We start from the raw sequence: 26,245 nt of genomic DNA, 5'->3' as shown, positions 1-26,245 counted from the left end.
CTGAGCAGTCATACTGCTCTCTTACATACAATGCAACTCCCAAACCTTTTCTGCCCTGCCTGTCCTTCCTGAACAGTTTATATCCATCCATGACAGTACACCAGTCATGTGAGTTATCCCATCAAGTCTCTGTTATTCCAAAATGTTTGCTTATTCTTTGTTTTGCCACTTGAAGAAAAATCTAATTTGCAAAAGGCACAATATATGAATATTTCATACAGGGTGGTAAAACAGCCACATGAAAAAATAAAGACACTAAGCCAACATTGTAAACACGCCTTGGTTGTACAGTGAATTAGCGGATGAAAATGTGATTGTGAATGACATAAATAGCAGTGCTGTATCCCTATTTTGATTTTATCCCAAGACTCATGATATCAGTTATTTATCTTTAGTTCACTATGAGTCGTGATTGGTGAGTGGCTAAGGCACTTGACTACAATCCCAGATGTTGTGGGTTCAAGTCTCACTTAATCCCATACAGAAAGACTGCCTCCAGTTCACCAAGCTGCAAAATGGTACCTGAACCATAGAATTAAGGAGTCTAAGGTGGCTCAGACATGATGCCAGCCACATCAGTCCCTGTGTACATTTGGCTATGGAAACTGACATGCTTTAGAGTGCATCAGCCTGATGAACACTCTGTGACTCAAGATAGACTTTGACAAGCCTAATCCATCCCCTATTGAAGTCACTGGCTAAAGTCCCATTGATTTATCTATACGCTTATAAAACCCAAGAGGAGCTACAAGATGGCACAGAGAACTGATGTATGGAGTTAAGAACATTTATAAATGGATAACACAATTCTAGATTTGGTTGTTAGAGATCATGAGTCTTGCTAATTCTTCTTCCCTTCACACTTTAATATTCACTATCTCATGTCTAATCATGAGTGGATGATATTTCCAGGTTATTGTGCTTTCCTGAATTAAACATTGAATATCTACCTTTTAAACCAATGACAAAAAAATATGTTTCCCAGCATAGGATTTCCTGAAATTCACATTGTAATTTATACTGTATGAAATGGCATTTTGATGTATGTGGTGCCAATTTTCAAAAATAACAGCACTCATAATCAGCTGCAATTAAAACTTTTGGATGCAACAGTTATAGGTTCAGAATAGATTTAGCCCTTCAGGGTGGGATTTTGAAAGGCACTCCAGTGACTTATGAGCAGAAGTCTCCTCTGTTATATGTAGTATTTTATAACATGCTCATCATCATATGGGAAAAGCCACAGGAGTGCTTTTGGAAACTCTCATCCTCAATTATCTGATTTATGGGCTCATACTTTAAAGTTACAAAGTGGTCAGATGTCTAAATATAACTGTATGCATCTCAATTACCTTTACCAAACTATGGGCACAATATTAGAAAACTTGCTGAGGTGTCTTTGAAAATGTGGCCCATTGGATGATGGAAATTATGTACAGATCAGTCAAATATAGATCAAGAGCCTTTTTTTTTTCCAATTTACCTTAATTCCAGAGAATTAATATCTTGGATTGCTTAAATGAGTCAGGTTCTTTCTCTATAGGTATTTGGAGTATTGGATGTTCCAAGAAATTCTTAGTTTGGAATTACATTTCTAAATTAAATACTTCAAGATATAGAAGAAACAGCAGGTGCATTTTTAGCTATTACTTTTATTGATTTACTTGCTGTTTGATTGCCACCAAAAGTTTGAAAATCAGACTTTTCTTCATGTCTTGCTCTTATAAGAGCCATAATTCACAACATAGCTGTTTATTTAAAAGCCATAATGCAGAACTATAATAAATCACTGAAAAGTAATTCTTGTACATTAAGTAGAGCACAACTGATTGAGGCAATCATAATTTACCAGCTTGCAAGATATTGTACATATTTCTGGTCTGATGATTGTTGCATGTGGATACAGGTTCTATTAAGTGACAAAAAAATAAAACTAGAACTTACCACTACATTCAAAAAGAATCTATGAAGAGAATTCAAATTGTCCTATATTCTCTGAGCTCCACTGAGACCTGAAAGAGGCAATGGAAAAAAAGTTATGGATATGAATTGCTATTAAAGTTTTATGTCCCTGTAATTAGATTGCAAAGAGCAATCATTTCACTTCTCAAAAACAAAATTATTTATAAGCTTTTCCCATAGCTGCACTTTTGATATTGTTAAGGTAGATCCACATAGCAGAAGCTCATTTCTAGATTTTTTTTTTTTTTTTTTGCAAATTGGCATAGTTAGTTACAATGTAGACATCTGTATCACAAGCATTTCTTCTTCTTATCCCCCCTTTGACCATGTAATGTTCATATCTCCATCTGTATAAGATAGTGTAGCAGATAGCTTTATCTCCAAAATTACCTTCCTCTAGTATATTGACCATGATCCTTCACCATGGACATTACCAAGTAGTACAAAATCATGTCAGACCCATGCCTTTTTGTCAATTGCAAAGGTCTACTTTAAAAGGAGAAACCATCCAGTCTACCTTTTAGATAAGGTGTTGGGGCTCATTATAGTATAAGGGACAAACAAGAAAATGTGAGTGCCATGAATTGGCACCCTTAACACTTGAAAAAACTGTATTTTTTCCTCCAAATTTTTTTTGTTACAATCAACCCAAAATGTTTTTTGTTATTTTGTTATGTAACAGTATTCCTAGTCTCGTCATATACAATATTTGGTTGGCATTGTTGTAAATGATCTCCATTTTGCCACGCTGAAGCTGTTTTAATATCATTACAAAACAAAACCGACTAATTTCCAGATGTTGCAATCCTATCCCAGTGTAATTTAAAGAGACACATGAGAAGGAAAGAGTCTGATTCTGATGCTCATGCTGGTAAATCAGGAGTTGCTCCATGGAAGTTAATAGAATTGCACAGCATAAAATTGTTGTGAGATCAGATTCAGACCCAGTGTGTCTGTTAGAGACTGCTCACACCATTTGGTTAGTTGTGCCCATTATCGTATTCCATAGGAGATGGGTGCAGCACCAGAATTTTGAATTGTGTCTGGTCGATGCACACAAGAGCAGATGCACTCCTCCTTCACAAGAGATATGCTTTGTTTCTGCTCCCCAAGCATGATTATATCAGCCATGATTTCTGTGACCAAAACTATGACATTTAGGAATTTTCACAACTCCTCAAGGTCTTAGTCACCATGAATTTACACAAATTTGGCGCTCTGTACACCTTGGGAAATTGAAATAGTTTAAAAATGATTTTTAGTTATTAAAAGACATTTTGCCCTAAATAATGTGACCCCCCCCCATGATTTTTACAGTTTTCCCTAAAAATGTGTGACTTTTGCATTGTTTTTTTTTTTTTTTTGTGACAAAGCCACAAACTTTGGTCTTGTCCACACTAAAAAGGTGTAAGCGTTTTGCTATACTACTATAGTTAAAGTAGTGCAAACCCCAAGGGTGGACACAATTCTATCAGTATAAAGTTGCTTTATACTGGTATAGCTATTCCCATATGGAAAATGCTATAGCTATATTGACATAAGGCACCTTTATGTTGGCTTGGGCCATTCACTGAATTCATTTTTGCATAAGTACTGAAAAACAAATTCATAATAATTAACATATTACTCAATTATTATATCATGTAAAAGGTAATAGAAAGATTCTAGCCCCAGGCCTTTTTAACATAAAGATGATCTTAAGAAAGTCAGTGCAACAGAAGAATGTTCTCCCCTTCATATCAATCACACTTTGCAAGTTCTACTAACCAATGCATAATATTTTAAGGATAAGGGATTTGGGGAAATTTGCACCAGTGTAGCTACATTGATGTAGCTGTATCAGTGCAAACCCCTATACAAACACAGTACCCCAGTGCAAAAGAGGGATTACACTTTCCAACAGGCCATGTTTTGCTCCAATTAAGCAGTCCTCATTCACGTTTACACTAAGACCATGTTAAACTACTCTGGCCATGTAAATGGACTCTAAAGTGAGTATAAACTATATTTATGTTCACTTTAAAGTCCCTTTATACTCGCAGAAAGATGTAAAATGGCCTTTGTGTAAATGAAAATCAGGGCCAGTGTGTCTACATTAGCAATGATGTAACTGTATCAGTGTAATGATCAGTTACATTACACTCCCCGAATCAAGACAAGCCTTTAGACTGTTACAACTAAAGATTTTAACAGTGTGAAAACATCTTTTACTTATGTAACTTTCCTCTCATTATAGAAAAAGAGATGCAGTATGTCTGATACTCCTCATCCAATAAAGCATTTTATTTTAGATCAAACATAGTCTAAAATATTTTTGAAAATTAGGATTAGTGCATGAAACATTTCAACAAAGTTTTTCTCTCAGGCTAAATATACAGTATAATGAGGAAAAATTCCCATTTTTTTCATGCGTAAGTAGTAAGTGCTGCATTTATCATTTGCTAAATCACACTCATTTTTCTGCATTTCACCAGTGGTTGCATCAATTGTCATTTAACTGCTCTAAATAATGTGTTCTCTTCCCTGTTGTATTAAACTATTTCTATCAAGGCTAATGATTTTCTGATTTCCACATGCCAGTGAGTTTGGCAGAAATGAATGATGCCTCTCTTTTGCATGTTGCAAGTAGTTTAAATTATATTTTACATACCCATTTAAAGGATCATTAGTTAAGTTAATATCCTTGCTATTCATGAACATCAAGCATTTTGGTAAAGGAAAATCTCACTATATATTCTCTAGTAGCTCTGATTACATCTTAAAAATAGATTTGGATCACGAAAGAAATACCCACTGCCTACTAGTGGCTATAGATACCTTAAATGCCCATATATCCAGTCACTCTTGACACCTCCCCTTCACCTCCTTCCATGCTCCTCTGCCCAGCCATGTCATTCTTATAAGGACTCTCCCTGGGACATGGTAACTAGTAGATATGATACCGCAATGCAGTCAGTCAGCATTTAAATCTTGGCTACCTTTATGGGGGCAGAGTTTTTAAAAGAATGCTATAAACATATAGTCACCACAGTATTGGCCTCAGGGTGGTCAGAGAAAGCTCTGCCAGCCATTCCAGTGCTGAGGCAGATCAGGCACATTATTATTAGTTCTGATTAGGATTTCCATAAGAGATGGCACTACCTACAGCCAATGATCAATCAAAAATGCACAAACATATTCCCTGCCTTTGGAAACCAGCAGTATCACCCTCACAATCAAGGCTCCAAGGATTGTGGCACATCAGATCTAAATGATGTGGCAGCAGAGCTGCATTAAATTATGCATCAATCTGGGAACCAAATGGCAATGATTAGGAAGTCATTTGACAAACTACACATTGCAAAGATTATTTCTTTGCAGAACGTCAGAGAAATACCAGCTTAGCAAGTCTCTGGAGTTCTACTAGAAGGGTAGAGAAACATACATCTGCATAACCCCTGAAAGATACTATTGGGGAGGGAAAGGGGCAAGATAAATGCCCTCTGGAATTCCTAACAGTATAGAAGTACAGCTCCTCATAGCAGGTCCCTTCCCTTGTGCAGCTCCTAACACAGACAGGAATGAAAGGCTGAGTGAAACCTGGAGGACATCCATTCTCCTGGTCTCCAGCTGCTCCACCCAAGACAGGGATTCACCCCTTTTTGCTTCTGGGTCTGATATGAGCCTTATTACCATCACAACATTTTCTTTTCTGATGCTTCTCACAGCAGAGTGCTCTAAAGCCCACTGAATTCCTTCTTATGAGGAAAACACAAAAGATCACCAATATGAAGAAGGAAAGCAAAGAAATGTATGGAGAAGCTGAAAGGCTGGGAGAAAACAGGAGAATATCCATTGTTTTGCATTTGTAATAACCAGACATATTGATACGGTTATCTGTGTGATGTGAATATGTGGAATTCTCTTCAAAGACAAGAAGGTGAAAACATAACAGAAATTAAAAGCACTTACAAACTGTAAAAGAGAGATAAGCAGCAATTAGCTCCAAAATGGCTTATGGCTACAGTTTTTTCGCTTGGGTAAATTTAAATGGGCAGCTCCAGAAAGGTATGCTGGTAAAATGGTTCCTATAAAAACACACATTAGAGTTATTAAGGATTAAGTCAGCAAAAGATACTGTTGGTGGAGGGTTTTTTCTCTGTATTGTTACTGTTATGTCAGTTATAGCTATGAATCTTTACTATAAACAGGGTTCTGCTTATAACCTGAAGTTCCATTAATACTTCAAAGGAAAGGCAAATGTATCAGCACTAATAAAAGCTGAGTTTTGGAAACATAGAGACACATTTTCACTACAATCAGCAGGTGATAAAACTGCACAACAAGTTATTATAAGCTGTGTTTAATATTAATAAAGAAACTTTCAAGTCTGTTTCTAAAATTTCTAACAATAGTTGGGTAATCATTTAAGATGAAATGCAACGTCCATGCTTGAGCTGTTATGGTCTACTATGTTAACGAGGTGTCCCTCAGTAGCTGCTTTTTAAATACATAACTACCGAGGACTTCTTTCACTCTCTTCAAAGCGATCAGACTCATTACTGAGCTCTAATATAAATGTTTATTTATTTTGTAAGGAAGCAGGAAGTATAGATTGGTTCACCCTTCACACAACACAACCATATCCTCCAGTAGCATTTTCTTATTGATGTATAAAACTAGCAAACATATGTTCCTAGGGCATATTGTTTGTACTAGTGTTGTATTTGCTGGAAAACCTTGTGGGAGATTCATCTTCTTTTTGGAAGAAAAGAGCTCTATATTGGCTAAATAGGTGCTCTGGTATGAGCAAAGACATGCGAGAAAGACATTTTACTATGTAGTTTTCTAAACTGCTGATCAACTGCATCTTCAAGCAAAAGTAGATCCCACAGCATCCTGGGGTTAACTGACAGAGTGCATATGAGACAAGACATTGCAGCATCAGGGAAGGCTTAGTTAATTCTCAGCCTCTAAGTGACAAGTATTATCTACCTCAGACATGGAAAATGCTGACATTGGGACAATGCTGAATCTATCCCACAGGAAAAGCCTTAGGAAGAGCTCATATGAGTGTCATTACCTTTATCAAACTGGAAATATTTAAAACTAGATTTTAAAAAGATGAGGAAGGAATATGTGAGAGCTAAAGCTACTAAAAGCAGGACAACTAGGAATAACTCAATACTCTGAAGCTGATATTTACTTTAAGTTTTTGCCTGAATCTGGAACCACCATGTTCTCCATGGTTCTGCCATTATTATAGGCAGAGCAGGTGGTGCTGCGTTTATTTAAGGTTAACCAACAGGTTCCAGTGTAAGACCTTGTTTTCAGTTATTTATAAATTTGCTTGAACCATTTAGTATTCAACCATTTGAGTTAAAATTTTCCATTACAGTGTCTGGCTCAGGCTGATTTTATTTTATTTTAATTATTATTATGTATACAGCTCAAACAGTGTGTGAGTTATGTAGCCCGTCCTTTCCTAAGCAGTGCAGGAATGTTTCCTAAAATATATTTCTAGTGATTAATCCAGTTTAATATTAAATGACCAACATATTTGGATCTTCTCCACTTTCCCTATCAGACTATTTTACATATAAGAGATTTCACAAGAGAGAATTTTCCTGATGTTCTTTCTAGAAATGGTCAAAAAAAAAAATAAAGGTTGTGATTCCCCTCCCCCCCTATTTTTGAATTTTGGCACTTCCAAAATTTGGAAAATGTCAACTTCCTCTATAGCTGCCCAAAAAATGTGGTGGCAGGTGGGGACTTGTCACTTTTTCTTTTATCAAGCTTTGACAAGATGTCACTGAGACTTGAAAATTCAATAAATTTTAATCAGCTCTAACAGACTCAAGTTATCCTTTTTAAATGTTAACCTTTGACTCCTGGGACCTCCTTATGTAATTTCTGTACATTTTCAGTGTTAACACCCTTCACATACTTAATTTTCATTAATAAATGCATATCTTATCATTTGGTAGCGTGATGATTAAGTTTGTAAGCCTGTACAAACATCCAGGGAACTGGGTGCTCAAGAAGAACAGACAGGAAATGGCTAGTACTCAAAAAACACATACTTTTTAAAGAAATGACACACAATCTCTGTGAAAGAGCCATTCAAACAGGAACATAACTGTTAGCTACACCAGATGCGTTACATATTTACCAATGTATAAAGGCAGAGATCTCAGCATATATTGACTTGTAAGTTTGACTGCCTGTCATTTCTCTAACAGTTGATTTATTTTACCAAATGTTGCCTTGGCTATTTTATTTGTGTAATTTTGATAGTTAATATCCCAGAGTTACTTTTTCTAGACAACATACCAGTACAGCTTCATGTATGTTGTGTAACCAACTAAATACTTCACTGAGTTGCTACCTGTAATTAGCTCTTTGAAACACACATGTTCTTTACAAAGTCAGTAAGTTAACAAATAAACTAAAATAAAATACAATGCCAGAGCACTATGTTTAATCACAGAAGGACTGGATTGGTCATAGGCTATAGAGCCTTTTAATTCTGAATTGCTGGTCTAAGTCTGCCTAGATTAGTAGAGTGAAATACATCAACATCCAAAGGCTGTTCAATATTGTCTATGAAATGAAGTTGGTGAGTCTCAGTCCAGTTCCAAATGTTCACATCCCAAATCACCACAACTGGCACTCCCATTTCCAAGGGACCATTCCAGGTCAGGGGTGGGGCAAACTGGGAGGGCAGCCTGGGGAATTCTGCAATGTTGTTTGCACTATACCTGCTCCATGTGTAAATAAATTACTCTAGTCTCTAGATCTGCCTGTCCAGCTTTCTTCATCAACATTAAAGTTACACACTAATTCAGATCAACAAAGGATAATGTAACCCATAGCAACATCACTGGTGGGTAGCCAAACACTCATTTAACCTTATTCAGAGCTTTCTAAACTGTTCAAACCAGCTCAGTCCATCCCTAATGAGCAAGTTTTGGACCATGTAATTGAACCTTGTGTTGGATCAGTGGTTATACAGAACAAGTACTGCTCAGTAACTTATATTACAGGTACAAAAGAAATGAAATGATTGTATATGTCTCTTGTCACATCAACACCAGATATCATTCAGAAATGCTTCTGTGAGGAAGTATTGAAACTTCCAGTTTAGGCTCATGCTCTTGTCTTATTGAAGCATAGGCTCCAGAACAGCAATACAAACACCATGAAAAAACTGTAATAACATGTTTCAGAAGGGTAGCCATGTTAGTCTGTATCAGCAAAAACAACAAGGAATCCTTGTGGCACCTTAGAGACTAACAAATGTATTTGGATATAAGCTTCCGTGGGCTAAAACCCACTTCATCAGATGCATGGAGTGAAAAAAAGTAGACAGGTATAAATATACAGCACATGAAAAGATGGGAGTTGCCTTACCAAAAGGGGGGTCAGTGCTAACGAAGCCAATTTAATAAGGGTGGATGTGGCCCATTCCCAACAATTGACAAGAAGTTGTGAGTATCAACAAAGAGGAAATTATTTTTTGATACTCACACCTTCTTGTCAACTGTTGGGAATGGGCCTCATCCACCGTAATTGAATTGGCTTTATACCTGCCTACTTTTTTCACTCCATGCATCTGATGAAGTGAAAGCTTATGCCCAAATAAATGTGTTAGTCTCTAAGGTGTAATAATATGACCATCTATATTGCAGTGTTTTGCCACAGGTAGTGGGTGTTTTTTTTCCTCACAATTTTCAAACGTTCAGTAAAAAATAACAAAGTAATGTCTGATTCTCCAACATACACCGTGTGCTTCTTCCTAAATAAACTGGTAATGAATCCAGATTACACATAGCCTTGCTCCTCTCCGACGGGCTTTGATGTATTTCTGAGTAAGGAATACAAATTAAAGCCAGAAATCTATCCAGTTTGTTCATATTAAGAAGATATCATACACCTCATGCTACTAAGAAGTGAAATGAACATGAATGTCTTTGGTTTTAAAACCTTAATCTGCTGAACTAAATATTTGAAGTTAAGAAAAATAGTTAACTCAAGCAGAGAAAAAGACTGGAACCCAAGACGTGTGAACTTCTTCCAGTGCCAGGAACTGGAAGAAGTGGTGAAGAATCATGGGCACCTCCAACCCCAAGTAAAAAGAGAGGGGATCAAGATGTGAAGTGAAGTGAAGTTAGCTCATGTAGCAGTAGTAGGTTTATCTTCTTTGGACTAGCCACTGAAAGAGGACAGCCTATTACAACTACAGTATTGTATTTTCATTATATAGCATTTAGTAACATGGCATCTCTGTCCTTACAATAAATTAACATTAAATGTTCTATATAATCTACTGTTTAAAGTGATCAGAAAATACTAAATTGTGCATGTCACAGATTCATGGCAAATGCACCTGTATTGCCCCTCATGGTCCCTCAAGAGTACCCACTACTCTTTGATTCTGGCTCCCAGCCATCACCTCTCTTGAGCAAAGACCCACATCTCACTCCTTCCTGAGCAGAGGATCTTTAAGGCTGCATAGTTACTTGACTACACTATGATATTCCCAGCAAGACAGACTGCCTAAAAGGCCAGCTTCTGAACTTCGCTTTCTCTATAGAAGCGTATTGCCCGCAGTTATAAATTACCACACAGCTCTTTCTAGGCAAGCAAAGGTATTCTTAAGGTGAAAGTATTACAGAAAAAACATACTAAAAACAATAAAAGAACCTACTAGCATGCTAAAAAACTTACCAGAGTTCACCCGCAACTTCATCCTCTGGCTCTGGTAAGAGTCAGTCCTTCAAAACCCACAGTTGTGTTTTCTACACAGTTACAAGTTCATTACTGTTTTAATTCAGAACCAGAACAGAGACAGGGCAGATCAGCTTGTTTCTTTATGCATTTGGACCTTTGCTCTCCGGTCTCCAGGAACAAATGATCAGCAGACAATGACCCCCTCCTCAGGTTATAGTTTCCAAAACTGGGGTTTTGCATAACCAGAGGTGGGGAATTTGCATTAAGTCCTCCAGAGGTGTTTCTCAGGAAATACACTTCACACTTATAGTCCCAAAAGTCCATTCTTGTCTGGCACATTTTCAGTATAGTCCAGGGATGGGCAAACTTACTGACCCTCCGAGCAACAAGTTTGAGAGCCAGGGCACGCCTGCTGGGGCTTGGAGCTTTAGCCCTGTGGCAGGTTGCTGGGGCTAGAGGCTTCTGACCTGTGGGTTCAGGGAGGCTTGGGGCTTCAGCTTGCCAGGGCTCAGGGCTTCAGCCCCGCTCCCACTGAAGCCCCGAGCCCCAGCATGTGCCTCTCACGGGATTGAAGCCCTGAGATGCCCCACCACCCCGCCTCAGGGCAGAAGCCCCAAACTCCCCCAAACAGTCTGGCAAGCCACACTTTAACTGTAAAAGAGCTGCATGCGGCTCACAAGGCACTGCTTGGCCACCCCGATATAGTCCTTTGAACTCCGAGGCCTCACATTACTTCCTTCTCCCCTAGAGAGGTTACATACCATCCTGGCCCTCAATGATACATAAACTTTGCATTTAATACAGTGAAACCCAAGGATACTTACACTTAATTCAATAATTATTTACACTTAATTCAAAAATTTTCCACCACTGATTCTAGCAGTATTGGGAGTGCTCGTGTAGCTAAAGTGCTGCCATTTCAACTACCACGTGACATAACCTGGCTCTCATCAGAGTAGATGAATCAGTGGTTAAAACACTGGTGGCCTGTTTACACTGGTGTTTCTACCTTTGATGCTGCACCAGTGGGACAACCTAAGCAGATAAGGCTAGTGTAGACATGTCCTTATCGTTGTGGTGCATACACACTGTACTTCAAATCACTGTAGCCACAGAATATGACCCAAAACTTACTACTTTCCTGCAATTAAACATAAATATCAACAAGTGGCATATCTCAGCCTAAAATGTCTCCTAAGTTTGGCCGTTACTAAAGTTTTCCCAGATGGACCTTTCTGTTCCTGCCCATAGTTTTTCTCTGCCTCTCAGAAGGCCTTCAACCCTCTGATCATACTGAATTGCAGCTAATAGGATTCAACTGAGCTAATGCTGAAGAGTCAGAAATAACTCTTCATGGGTACTGGACTGTGACACCTTATTGTATTAGATAAGCAAGATTGCTCCTTTGCTGTATGACTTATTGGTTCCCCTTTGATTTCAAACTATCCGGATCAGGTGGATTCTGCAGTTTCCATTGGCTATGGAGTGGAATTCACTAAAACTACCCTCACTATTTCTGCATACAGCTTCAGTAAACTTGGCCAAATTCACTCCATTGTAATTCCTCTGAAGACTCCATTTCACTTACTTTGTTTAACTGAAACATTACATAAGAACTTTACACTTTTTAATAGTCCTTGTGATAATCAAGGCCTACTTGGTACCTGGCAAAAAATCAATGGTGAGTTGGTTGGGTTAGGCTTCATTAGTGCTGGCTATTTTGAATGCAGGTAAGAAAAAAACTCTACTATTAAAACAAAATGTTTCAAATAATATATTAATTTTCCAAGATTTACTTTAACTGGTCTAAACATGGGAATAGGGAGGGGGAGCACTTCCCCCCCCCCCGCCTTTACCTTCCAGTGCCTCAGAGAAAAGATCTAAACCAGGATATAGAAGCTGTAATACAGAGTTATAACAACCAGCAGGAATCTATGAAATTGTAATTAGGAATATAAAATTTGGGTTACAAAACCAAGAGGGACAAAGAACTTTTCAGATCAGAATGAAAGAATGCTTTAAAATTAGATATTAAAAGACCAGATAGAGTAAATCCCTATACAGACTTAAAAAGAAACAATTTGCAACAAATAGTTACATTGTTTTCCAATTTATGCATGGTAGATTTTTTGCTACTACTGTACATTCTGTTGTATTGAATTATAAACCCCCTACCCATAGAGGCAGTTTTTGATTTGATTTCCATTGCCTCCGGCAAGCATGATTGAGGATCCACAAGGATGTATAAGATGCTGATTGATTCATTTGATCCTGGGAGATAATAGAAAGCGTTTAAATTGATTGTAAGAAAAAGAAACCTAAGGCTGAATTGGGACTTTAGGCAAACTGTAGACAAGATTTTTAATGTTAAATTTCTTATAATTTATAATATAAGAAACAGGATGTGTTTTTTTAATCCCAACTTTTCACATAGCCCTATCACAGGCTAAGACACTATCTAATGGATTATGGGATTATGTGCTGTAATTACTGAGAAGAGCAAAAGGTTTTAGAAAAATTTTAGAAACACAAAGTTTAAAACTGTATCTTCTAGAGATGGATTTAACTAAGTAAAGAAGGAATATTATAAACTTAATATCCTTGCTGGGTCCAGTTTGTTTCCACTGCAATACAATTCTTTATATTCAAGCCAAGCCCTTTATAACAAGGAATTTGCTGGCTATATGACCCAAATTCAGAATTATGTAACTACAGCATGTACAAAAACCCCAGCAGTGACTTCCTGTTGATTGTTGCACAAGGCAGCAGAAACAATCTTTGTCTTTTACCACTTGAGCACATAGGCCAGGGATCAGTTCTTCCTGATCTGCTACACTGGCAAAAAGGGGCCAGAAGGCTGGTATAACTCCTGCTCTTTGCTGAGCCACATTGCTTGAAGGCAAATCAGGAAGAGAAGAGTGAATAGCTGAGGTATTCTCGCAACTCAGCAATTCTGTGCTACTGTGGTGGCTAAGAGAGCCATTGCAGAAGAGGTACAAGGTACAGCAGCAGTGCCAGGATCCAAACCAGCTCCTTGCACTCTGGGTCGTTGGATTATCTGCTCAGAATATCAATAAAGCTACCAACTAGTGCCAGTTGATGGAGGTGTAGTAGTACTGGTCCATGGGTAGTTAAATGGAGATCACTGACAGCCATCACTTGGTAATAGCTGATCTATGCTAGTTTCAAGCTCTTGGCCTACAGACAAGAGGCTCTATATCTCATTGTCTGAGCCAGCCAGTCCAGTATAATTCATTGAGCTGTCTAGTTTCAGTATCACATTTTATGAATTAGATCATTAGGGCAAAAGCGTGCTGCACACTAATGGATGTAATTCATGCTTAATAATATGAAATTTCTTCTTTGAGAATATTTCACTAGAAATCCGTAAGTTCAGGATATCATTTCAGGTGATTTCTAGTTGAACACCTGGATCTGAATTCTTTAATCTTGTGTGCATGTTTCATCACTTTGCCTCCTCAGCAGTTTCTTCCCTATCTGCTGTTTTTTAATTTACCTCTTTTCTCACTGTTGTTCTGTGGTTAGGCTGACATTCTCATTTCTGCCTCCCAGATAATTTGACCATTTTTAATACAGAGTGATTATGTTTTCACCTAATTATTTCTCCTGTCATATTTATGGGTAAGGCTTTTTTCATTTCACGGTCTCCTTAGCAATAGCAACTAGACACTTCTATTGAGAGAAAATGGTATGAAGGTGAGTCTAATCACCCATTTCCTGGAATTTATTGTGCGGGTCAGCAAACATGTGAACAAAGGTGATCCAGTGGATAGGGTGTACTTAGACCTTCAGAAAGCCTTTGACAAGGTCCCTCACCAAAGCTTTTAAGCAGGCATGGGATAAGAGGGAAGGTCCTCTCATGGAGCAGTAACTTGTTAAAAGATAGGAAACAAAGGGGAGGAATAAATGGTCAGTTTTCATAGTGGAGAGGGTCCCCCAAGTATATGTAGTTCAATATATTCTTAAATGATCTGGGGAAAGTGGTAAATGGTGAGGCTGCAAAGTTTGCAGACAACACACAATTACTCAAGATAGTTAAGTCTGAAGCAGACTGCAAAGAGTTACAAAGGAATCTCACAAGAGTGGGTGATTGGGCAACAAAAAGGCAGACAAAATTCAGTGTTGATAAATGCAAAGTAATGCACATTGGAAAACATAATCCCAACTATACATAATACATGATGGGGTATAAGGGCTTGTCTTCACTATCAGGAAGATCAACGCTGCTGCAATCGATGCAGCGATTGTCAATTTAGCTGGTCTAGTGAATATCCACTAAATCAATGGCAGAGCTCTCTCTGGTCAACTCTGGTACTCCAGCTCCTTAGAAGAGTAAGGTAAATCGACAGGAGATCATTTCCTGTTTATGCAGCACAGAGAAGACACCATGGTATGTCAACCTAAGCTACATCAACTCCAGTTACATTATTCACGTAGCTGGAGTAGAGTAACTTAGGTCAACTTACCCCAGTAGTGTAGACAAAGCCTCAGTTACCACTCAAGAAAGACCTTGGAGTCATTGTGGAAAGTTCTCTGAAAGCTCAAAGTATAACAGCAGTCAAAAAAGCTAGCAATATTACGAACCATTAGAAAAAGGATAGATAATAAAATAGAAAATATTTAATGCCACTATGTAACTCCATGGTACACTCACCCCTTGAATACTGCATGCAGTTCTGGTCACTCCATTTCAAAAAAGATTTATTAGAATTGGAAAAGGTACAGAAAATGGCAACAAAAATGATTAGGGATATGGAACAGCTTTCATATGAGGAGAGATGAAACAGAGTGGGACTGTTCATCTTGGAAAAGACACGACTAACTGGGGATATGAGAGAGGTCTATACAATCATGAATTGTGTGAAGAAAGTCTGACTAGGGTCACCCAATGAAGTTAATAGGAAGCAGGTTTAAAACAAACATAAGGAAGTACTTCTTCACACAACGCACAGTCAACCCATTGAACTTGTTGTCGGGGGATGCTGTAAAGGCCAAAAGTATAGCTGGGTTCAAAAAAGAATTAGATACGTTCATGGAGGATAGGTCCACCATTGACTATTAGCCAAGGTGAGCAGGGATGCAACACCATGTTCTGGATGTCCCTAAACCTCTGACTGACAGAAGCTGGGACTAGACATCAGGGGATGGATCACTCAATAAATTGCCTTGTTCTGTTCATTCCCTCTGAAGTATCTGGCACGGGCCACTGCTGTAAGGCCGGATAATGGACTAGATGGATTATCGGTCTGATACAGTATGGCCATTCTTACATTTTTATGTTTCTCTTAGCTTTGTTTTAATTTCTTCTGTTGCTTTTGTACTTTCCAAATATGTATATTTCATACTCCTGTAACACAATAAAAGTTAGTGATATACAGTAGCCAAAGCATAAAAAGCATATACATTATATTATTTTAAATTCTTAGTTGATATTTTAATTTCATAAAAAACCCCAAACTATTTTGCAATTTTCTTCTAGAAGCATTGTAAGTAATACTCTCAGCTGTATGTCACAAACAATCAGGTTTTGAACTACTAATGTTTCATGTATTGTATCTTTTTGCTGCAGTTCAATACCATTCATAATCAAATGCCAAATGCTTCCCACTCTACTTCTGCAAGAGGACAAAAAGAAAAGTCATAGACCCACAACCAGTTGGGGGAGGAGCACTGCAAAGGAAGAGCTCCTTTGTTTCTCCCCCTGAAGCTATACTGGAAGTCCAGAGCTGAAAAGTCAAGGAGGTTGTGGGGCTCATGTGTAGGAACCAGGGAGCAATGCACAAGCACAGAGTCTCAAGCAAATAACCCTGGTTCTTTAAGAACTGAACTCTTCTTGGCCAATGCCCACCCAGTCCATAAGGAGAGAAAATTCCAGCCTCCCGATCATTTTGAAACCTGCATGGGGAAAAAAAACCACATAGGCAAAGATTTGAGGGTAGGTCTTTACTTCCACAAATCAATGATCTGTAAAATATAGTGAGATTCCCCCTCCCCCAAATTGCAAAGGAAATACTAAATTTGAATTTGTACAAAAAATTTCAGTGTTTGATTTTTTTTGTTTACACTACCGTAAAGATACTGAAATACTGACAGAGCTGTGATCCTACCTCTCCCTGCTAACATCTCAGTCCAAACTGAGTACACTGAATTGTTACCAGTTCCCTATCACTGAAGAAGAGACTTGTGGCACTAGGGTAAACCATCAGGCTAGCTAGTCTAGAAGGTGAACAGTTTGTCCCCTATCTGCATTAGAATCAGTTTTATTTTTAAGCTTAAATCAATTTTTTTACAATATATATTAGAGTTAATAAGACCCAAAGCTCTTTTCTAGTGGGATATGGAACTAGCTCCAGGTGGCAAAGGGTAACCCTCCTCTTCCACCAGAATACTTCCCAGTTGAAAGGAGCATGCTGGTTCTCAGATTCACCTTATTGATCTAGTGGGCAAAAGGGGGAGTGATGCTGCTATCTTGGGTTTAAGAGCTAGATATGTATACAAGAAGGCAAATGGCTAGCAGGAGAGCATAATATTACTGGCTGGTAACACTGCAGAGTGCAAGAAAAATAGGCATACCAGGACTGTGGAGTTGCCATTGACAAGTATTATATACAGTATCCTAACATGGTAACAGGTACAATCTAATAATACCTGGCACATACGTAGCATCTACCATGCAATGATCTCCAGCACTTTGTAAACATCAGTAAACCCTTAGAGCACTATATAAGGAAGATAAGGGATGAATATGGATCACTAGGGTGGGAAAAGATGGCTAGCTAAGGCACTATGAATAGTTTAGATCAGGAAATAAAGATCTGTACCCAACAAACTGCAAGACAATGTGAGGTAGGCTGAAGGTACTTACTAAAAAGTTGAATCTGGATAGGTGCTATGAGAATCTTTATAATCACCACGGTTAGTTTCTCTATTTCTTGTCTCTTCTAAAACACATGGGCCCTGATTGTCCACTCACACTGATGTAAATAAGCAGCAAATACACTGAAGCCAATAAAGTTACTTAAAATCTGTGAGGAAGGGGAGAACTAGGACCACCATGTGTGGCAATTCAGTGCTACCCTGTCAGGTCATGTGAGCAGTACAGACTCATCGGGAAGAATGGAGACCAGCTGAGTGACTATCACTTCCCACAGCACCCGATGTTCGTTGGAGGTCTCACATCCAAATCCTGATCCACTAATCCCAGCAGGCTGTTAATCTTGTGCAGCCTGATGGCATCATAGCTCAAGGTGGCATGGCTGCAGGCCAATTTTTGTCAAGCCACAGAGTAATAAATACTCTAGAATTCTAGCACTGAGGATACAAGAGTCTGAAGAAAATGTTGTCAGAATTGCTTTTCTCTCTACAGCATAATACACATTATGGAGGTGCTGGACATGACTTCATAGGTAAGGTTATGTTGAGCACTTGAATATTCATATGGTAGTATGCTTACACACAAAATAGATAGACCTGAGAATAATAAGTTCACAAGTGAAGGCCATAACTAATGAAAAGCAATGCTGTTAAAAATAACAGCATTGACGCGCTGGTGCTATACCACAGTAGTTAAAAACAGCTTCAGTACATAAATGCTGCTTTCAACATGGCTAATATAAATGAGAGCTTACTGAGGTTCTCTGTTATGTATAAATACACGGTAAAGTTATCTATACTTGTGCACAACCCAAGGCTCCTCTTCTCTCTCTCTGGAGCAGCTTTTCCTTTAAGTCAAGCTTTACCCTTACTAATACCACTGCCACATTTGTGTCAAACTGACCTGCACGGCTCAGTGCTAACTAGAAGTAAAAATACGAAAGGAACAATTGGGGATAAATAAATCCCCAAGCTCAGGGATCACATTGACAAGTGTGGAGCGCAGGAACAGAGCTGGAAAAAAACCTAATATCTAACCGATATTCATAGTGATGACAGACATGAATTGCGTTCTGAATGGGAGATAACAGGTTGTTTCTGTGAATCTTTCCCTTGTTGACTAAGATGTTATCATGAACTATTACTTGTTGTCGTTTGTGGGGAAATTAAATATCAGAACTGGTTGAATTTTTGTTGCAAATATTATTTGGAAAATTTTGTTATTCAAATCTTTGTGCATTTTTAGACTAGCTACATAGCTGATCAGATGCTATTCAATGAATAATTTGATTAAGGCAACTTTCATTGAATAATTAAATCAGTGAATACGTTTTCCTTATCTTCAACCAGATCTATTAAAGGTCATTAAATGTGATGTGGTACTAGCCAATACCATTGTCATTTATATTCAACACAATATTCACTCCATATTGGCAGATGATTTAAAGTATAAGAATTGAAAAGGTGGAACGGGTGAAGTGGACCATCATTTTAAATATTTCTAAAAAATGACCCAGGCAGAGAGAAATCACAGCACCGTATGAGATGCAAAAATACGTCTAGAAATATAAAATACCATCTCAAGATGTGAGCATCCTAAAGAAACTACTAGATTAAATAAAATCTGATAATCTACTGTGGAAAAGTTTCAAGTAACACTGAAATACCTAGCATACAGCCCCGTAAATGACCTGTGTTACTAGTCTTAACTTGTAGAAAATGATATTTCTTTGTGTGGGGATGAGAAACACATTACTGCCATAAATACAGTTAAAATAACAGCCATTAGTTATGTACTGCAGGACCTACAATATTTCCGTCTATAGAATCAATTGAAGGAGCAGATATTAACCGTCCTATTCCCTTACTTGTGCTGACAGAGAAGCTGCTCCTTACAGAAATGAAAAGAAATGACAGATTTCAAATTCCATTAGGAAAGCAGTAGAGGATTGGATAATATCCCCCAAAACAGAAAAAAAAAATCCTGTCTCTTCAGTGTTGTAAACACACTAAGCTACACAGCCACCAAAGAATTTATTTCCAGTTCAGCACAGTTTCAGAACCATCCAGCCTAGACCTACAATTCCATTAAAATCACATTTTCTGTACATTCATCCAACTCTTATTCTGACCAGTTTGTGTCTTAAATGATGTGTTTCACAAGTGCAGTCTTAATGATTCCTATCGACACTTTAGTGTGATCACACAAATAAGACACTTTATTCGGGACCAGGATCATGTGTAAACTTTCTTCATGCAGAATATACCCAAGAATCTGGCTACTCATGGAGATCCCAGTGAAACACTAAATAATGTCTAAATGAGAACCTGAGTGAACTGGGATGGTGGCTGAAAGTGTTAAAAGTACATCAATGTGATCTATTACAAAGGATAGGAAAAACAAAGAGCTAAAACATCTCCTCTGCTCTGTGCATGAAAGTGACCCAGATATAGCGGATCCGAACTGGTAGGAGGAAAGAAACTAGTAATCCCATCTGGACTACAGCCAAATAATTTACCACTGCACAAAGCCATCAGGCTTTAGGAAAATCCCACTAGTAGACAATACTGCAGCAGTTCATCTCATCAGCAACACTGGCTATCCTCAGAACATGAAACCTGTCCTTTGCTCTCTCTCTTGGCCTCATGGAGCATATCAAATTTCAAGGTCTAGGTCCTTCAAGTAACTCAATGGCCTAGGCCCAGCATATCTAAAACAGCCTAAAGCTCTTGGATGAAGATCATGCTTAACAGCTCCACTCCTTAGGTATAATGGAGCTGTCTACCATGAGGTAAAGTTCATCCATGCAGAAGACAAAGATTTTGGAGGAGCAGCTAGGTGCAGTGATGAAAAGGTGTGAGAGGCCAGTCCGAGACTGTGTAATAAACTCCCACTGGAAATAAGGACCATCACAAACCTCACCATCTTCTACTCCAAATGCAAGACACACTCCTTTGATCTTATTTAACATAAACACATAGCTACGTGTGCATTAAAAAAACCCAAATCCCTCCCAAAATCAGACACACCACCACCCTGGGAGAGAGGGAGAGAGAGAGAATGAACCACAAGACAGATGCTATGGTGTCACATAATATGCAATGGAGCATGTTCAAATACTACAGTGACAAGGACAATAGAAGAAACTTTATAGAATGAAATTAATTTGTGGAACAATCCTCCCTTCTATGACCACAAGAAAGTTCTTCAGCTGGAAGTGACTGTGAGTAGGTGGGATTAGAGCATGGGGCCAACTACTCCCTATGGCAGTATTGACTGATGACTCAGGGTATTTCCAAGTCCAAGCATCTTTAAATGTAAATGACACTGTAATGATCACTACTGTCCAGTCATTGGAGTGGGTGAATCCGTCCATACAATCACATTCTATGGAGCCTTCCCCTTCCTTGTGTAACTACAGGTTCACAATGACTTCTCCACAGCATAAAAAATTCTTCTACCTGATGGGACAGTTACCTGGGCACTCCATAACATATTCCCCCTCTCGCTTTCTGTAGGCTTCTTTATAGAAGTGGATAAGCTAATCACATGTATTTAAATAAGTTCTTAAGTTTCCTAACAGTTCCAGCAGATCCTGTGGAATTTTGTAGGTACCTCAAGACACAACCAAGGCATTTTAGCCCTGGCTTCTGCAATCCCTTCGTGTAGCTATTGTAGCTATTGTGTTTGCATATGCAAATAACTCTATCATCATTTGCCATAATAACCTCCATTGTGCTGAATGATTTCATTGTCTGCAATAATGGCATGTTTAATGACAGTTCCATAGGAAATGCATAGAGCTGACACATGCTGTTGAAGTATACATTGTTTCCAGTTTAGAATAGATATATTGCATTGTTTGCCATTTTAGCTAGTGCGGAGACTTTCCCAGCCATAAGATCATATTATCAGTGTATTCATCTGTTTAAACAACTGAATGTTAGTTAAAGTTCACTGCAATGTAGAGGTGAATGTGAAAGGAGAAAAAGTGTGTACGAAATAGCAGTAATAGAATAAATGGGACAGATTGTGAAACTCTGATCAGTAATGCAACAGCTGTGTGTAGTGACACTAACAGTTGCATACCCAGCAGATGTACAAGACAAAAAAAAAAAAAAGGGAGGAAGCCAAAAGTAATGCAGAGATGAGGAGAACAGGGGTTGAAGGGAGGGACAATAAGAAGCTCGACTAGCAGCTCCCGTGTGGAATGCTTCAAGAAAAATTCTTCTTGAATAAGTTATCTGGTAGCAGCAACATTTACTGTTTAATTAATTTGTGGGGAATACAACTTGGCCACCTCTAAGGGCATTGTTTGGGGTGAATGTCAATCCATGCCTTACTCTATCTTTAAACAGCAATAGTCTTGTAAACATCACAAGGGGAAAGGGAGGGAGTGGGTGAACCAGAGCCAATAGAAAAATTGTACTTGGATCTTTTGGTACAGACCAGAAATCAGCACATTCCATCAGAGTGGTTCATTTGGACTCTTTCCTCAAATGGCTTGCTTTCATCCTATACACTAGTGGGTGTACCATGCTGTATAGGCAGGGTGGTGCTTTTACAATTCAAAACAGTTTTTTGTTGTTGGTGGTGGGTTATATGTCAGTTTGGCTTCTGTCTCTTTCTCACCCTTCACTTCAAATGCTAGGTGCTATAAAAATACCTAAGAGAGACAGACAGAAAGCAAGGTAGCAAAAAGTGCTGTGAGCAACACAACAAAATAAATGCTGTTAACTAGTTTATAAGGGTTGGCTTGGTTTGCTTGAGTTCACAGTAAGTAAATAACATTTGAATAAGACTTTGTCATTCCATAATTTGAAACACACCCAGGGTTAAATTCAGAGCTGATATGAGTAAGTGCAACTCCTCTGAAGTCTGGCTTAAGAAAAATGCATCCAGGATTTCCAGGTTTATGGAACACATCTGAACATCATACTAACCCACAGAGACCTTCCTACCAAGATGACAAAAAGAAGGATTCTGCGTGGACTCCTCCTGAAGGTCAAAACAACAGACTGGACTTCTACATAGAGTGCTTCTGCCAATGTACATGGGTTGAAATCGTGGAAAAGCAGCATCACTTGCCCCATAACCTCAGCCGTGCAGAACACAATGCCATCCACAGCCTCAGAAACAACTCTGACATCATAATCAAAAAGGCTGACAAAGGAGGTGCTGTTGTCATCATGAATAGGTCAGAATATGAACGAGAAGCTGCTAGGCAGCTCTACAAAACTACTTTCTACAAGCCATTACCGTCTGATACCACTGAGGGTTACCAAAAGAAACTACACCATTTGCTCAAGAAACTCCCTGAAAAAGCACAAGAACAAATCCGCACAGACACACCCCTGGGGTATTCTATCTGCTACCCAAGATCCATAAACCTGGAAATCCTGGACGCCCCATCATCTCAGGCATTGGCACCCCGACAGCAGGATTGTCTGGCTATGTAGACTCCCTCCTCAGGCCCTATGCTACCAGCACTCCCAGCTATCTTTGAGATACCACTGACTTCCTGAGGAAACTACAATCCATCGGTGATCTTCCTGAAAACACCATCCTGGCCACTATGGATGTAGAAGCCCTCTACACCAACATTCCACACAAGGATGGACTACAAGCCGTCAGGAACAGTATCCCCGATAATGTCATGGCAAACCTAGTGGCTGAATTTTGTGACTTTGTCCTCACCCATAACTATTTCACATTTGGGGACAATGTATACCTTCAAATCAGCGGCACTGCTATGGGTACCCGCATGGCCGCACAGTATACCAACATTTTTATGGCTGACTTAGAACAACGCTTCCTCAGCTCTTGTCCCCTAATGCCTCTACTCTACTTGTGCTTCATTGATGACATCTTCATCATCTGGACCCATGGAAAAGAAGCCCTTGAGGAATTCCACCATGATTTCAACAATTTGCATCCCACTATCAACCTCAGCCTGGTCCAGTCCACACAAGAGATCCACTTCCTGGACACTATGGGGCTAATAAGCGATGGTCACATAAACACCACCCTATACCAGAAACCTACTGACCATTATTCCTACTTACATGCCTCCAGGTTTCACCCAGACCACACCACACAATCCATTGTCTATAGCCAAGCTCTACGATACAACCGCATTTGCTCCAACCCCTCAGACAGAGACAAACACCGACAAGATCTCTATCAAGCATTCTTACAACTTCAATACCCACCTGCTGAAGTGAAGAAACAAATTGACAGAGCCAGAAGAGTACCCAGAAGTCACCTACTACAGGACAGGCCCAACAAAGAAAATAACAGAACGCCACTAGTCATCACCTTCAGTCCCCAACTAAAACCTCTCCAACGCATCATCAAGGATCTACAACCTATCCTGAAGGATGACCCATCACTCTCACAGATCTTGGGAGACAGGCCAGTCCTTGCTTATAGACAGCCCCCCAACCTGAAGCAAATACTCACCAGCAGCCACACACCACACAACAGAACCACTAACCCAGGAACCTATCCTTGCAACAAAGCCCGTTGCCAACTGTGTCCACATATCTATTCAGGGGACACCATCATAGGGCCTAATCACATCAAGCCACACTATCAGAGGCTCGTTCACCTGCACATCCACCAATGTGATATATGCCATCATGTGCCAGCAATGCCCCTCTGCCATGTACATTGGTCAAACTGGACAGTCTCTACGTAAAAGAATAAATGGACACAAATCAGATGTCAAGAATTATAACATTCAAAAACCAGTTGGAGAACACTTCAATCTCTTTGGTCACTCGATTATGACCTAAAAGTTGTAATTCTTCAACAACAAAACTTCAAAAACAGACTCCAACTAGAGACTGCTGAATTGGAATTAATTTGCAAACTGGATACAATTAATTAGGCTTGAATAAAGACTGGGACTGGATGGGTCATTACACAAAGTAAAACTATTTCCCCATGTTTATTCCCCCACCAAGCACACACTGTTCCTCAGACGTTCTTGTCAACTGCTGGAAATGGCCCATCTTGATTATCACTACAAAAGGTGCCCCCCTCACCCCCAACTCTCCTGCTGGTAATAGCTCATCTTAAGTTATCACTCTGGTTACAGTGTGTATGGTAACATCCATTGTTTCATGTTCTCTATGTATATAAATCTCCCCACTGTATTTTCCACTGAATGCATCCAATGAAGTGAGCTGTAGCTCACGAAAGTTTATGCTCAAATAAATTTGTTAGTCTCTAAGGTGTCACAAGTACTCCTTTTCTTTTTAATGAAATGAGAGTATTCATGTGAGTAGCTGCCCACCAATATGCATAAGGGGTTGACATTCTGGCCCTTTCTTCATAATAAATAAAGAAATTAACTAACTAACTAACTAACTAAAGGACACTGAAAGGAAAACCCCAATAGTTCTGGTTTTATCTGAAAAACAGCATGTATTCCTGCAAATTCTTGGGTAATTAAACAAACAAACCTAAAGCAATAAAAATTATCTGTGGCCTCTTGATTTTATAATTGACTAATTCTTACTTTCCACATTAACTAACTTCCACGTTTGAATTTTTAGAGTCAGACCTGCTGGGTTGTGTTGAGATATTTTTTATATTCTCAATTACTCCAAGTAGGAACACTGGAGAGTATTCAGAGTAGCAGCCGTGTTAGTCTGTATTCGCAAAAAGAAAAGGAGTACTTGTGGCACCTTAGAAACTAACCAATTTATTTGAGCATAAGCTTTTGTGAGCTATAGCTCACTTCATTGGATGCATAAATGCATTTTTTTTCCACTTTATGCATCCAGTGAAGTGAGCTGTAGCTCACAAAAGCTTATGCTCAAATAAATTGGTTAGTCTCTAAGGTGCCACAAGTACTCCTTTTCTTACTGGAGAGTATACTAGTTTATATAATCTATTGCATATGAATAGCTTTGTTATTTGTGCAGCAAAACAACTGTCTAAAGATGTGCAGATTTATCACAAACTGCTATTTTCTTCCTCATCCAGATAAAGACTGCTCAGGGAATGATTTATATTCTTTGTGAAAAGAGTCAGTTAATGTTTAAATTGTGATACTTTGGCAGATCAAGTTTGGTGACTCTCCAGTTGGACCTGTGGCATACTATGTTGCTGATGAATAACTGTGCCTTCAATGCTGTCAATGTTTTCATGGAGGAGATAGTTTGTTCTTTAAAAAAAAAAACCTTTTAGGGATTTGTGGAGAGAAAATCTTGGTATAATAAATACTCATCATTTGTGGTGGTACCTAACTCTCTAAACTTATTTTATTGCATAGTTTTAACGAAATATACATAGCCTTGTCAGAATTCATTTTTAAATAATATCAATGTTTATTTTTAAGCATTTTTTTCTTTTTTTATAGATGTACATGTTCATGGTTGCCCAAAGTTATGGTTACGCATATTTATTTAAATGTTTACAGTTCTGGGAAATTATGCTGGATCAGACAACAATTATGGTATTTCATGACAGACAATTTCTAAAACTTAAAGCTTTATAACCATTAAACGACAAAATGTCAACATCACATGTCAAAATATACAAAGGAAATATCCTTACATCAAATTCTAATACGCTCTCAAGCAGCACTTTGCCTTACTTTGCCTATCAGTAATGTTGATGATCTTCAATAGAAATATTTTTTCATTGTTTTGTGTGTGAAACCAA

General features: G+C 38.6%; 1 long non-coding RNA gene across 1 annotated transcript in view; it reads right to left on the bottom strand.

Annotated features, from left to right (window-relative positions):
- Nucleotides 1–1,942: 1,942 nt before the first annotated feature.
- The window catches only part of LOC142072969 (uncharacterized), a 528,710-nt gene continuing 504,407 nt past the window's right edge, over nt 1,943–26,245 (bottom strand). The window contains exon 3 of the long non-coding RNA XR_012669604.1: nt 1,943–2,012. This is a non-coding gene — a long non-coding RNA (uncharacterized LOC142072969). The remainder of the gene's footprint in view (nt 2,013–26,245) is intronic.

The sequence above is a fragment of the Caretta caretta genome, chromosome 8 (genome assembly GCF_965140235.1).
Source record: "Caretta caretta isolate rCarCar2 chromosome 8, rCarCar1.hap1, whole genome shotgun sequence".
NCBI lineage: Eukaryota > Metazoa > Chordata > Testudines > Cheloniidae > Caretta > Caretta caretta.
Note: the sequence above shows the minus strand (reverse complement) of the source record. Positions and strands in the feature narration are given on the sequence as shown.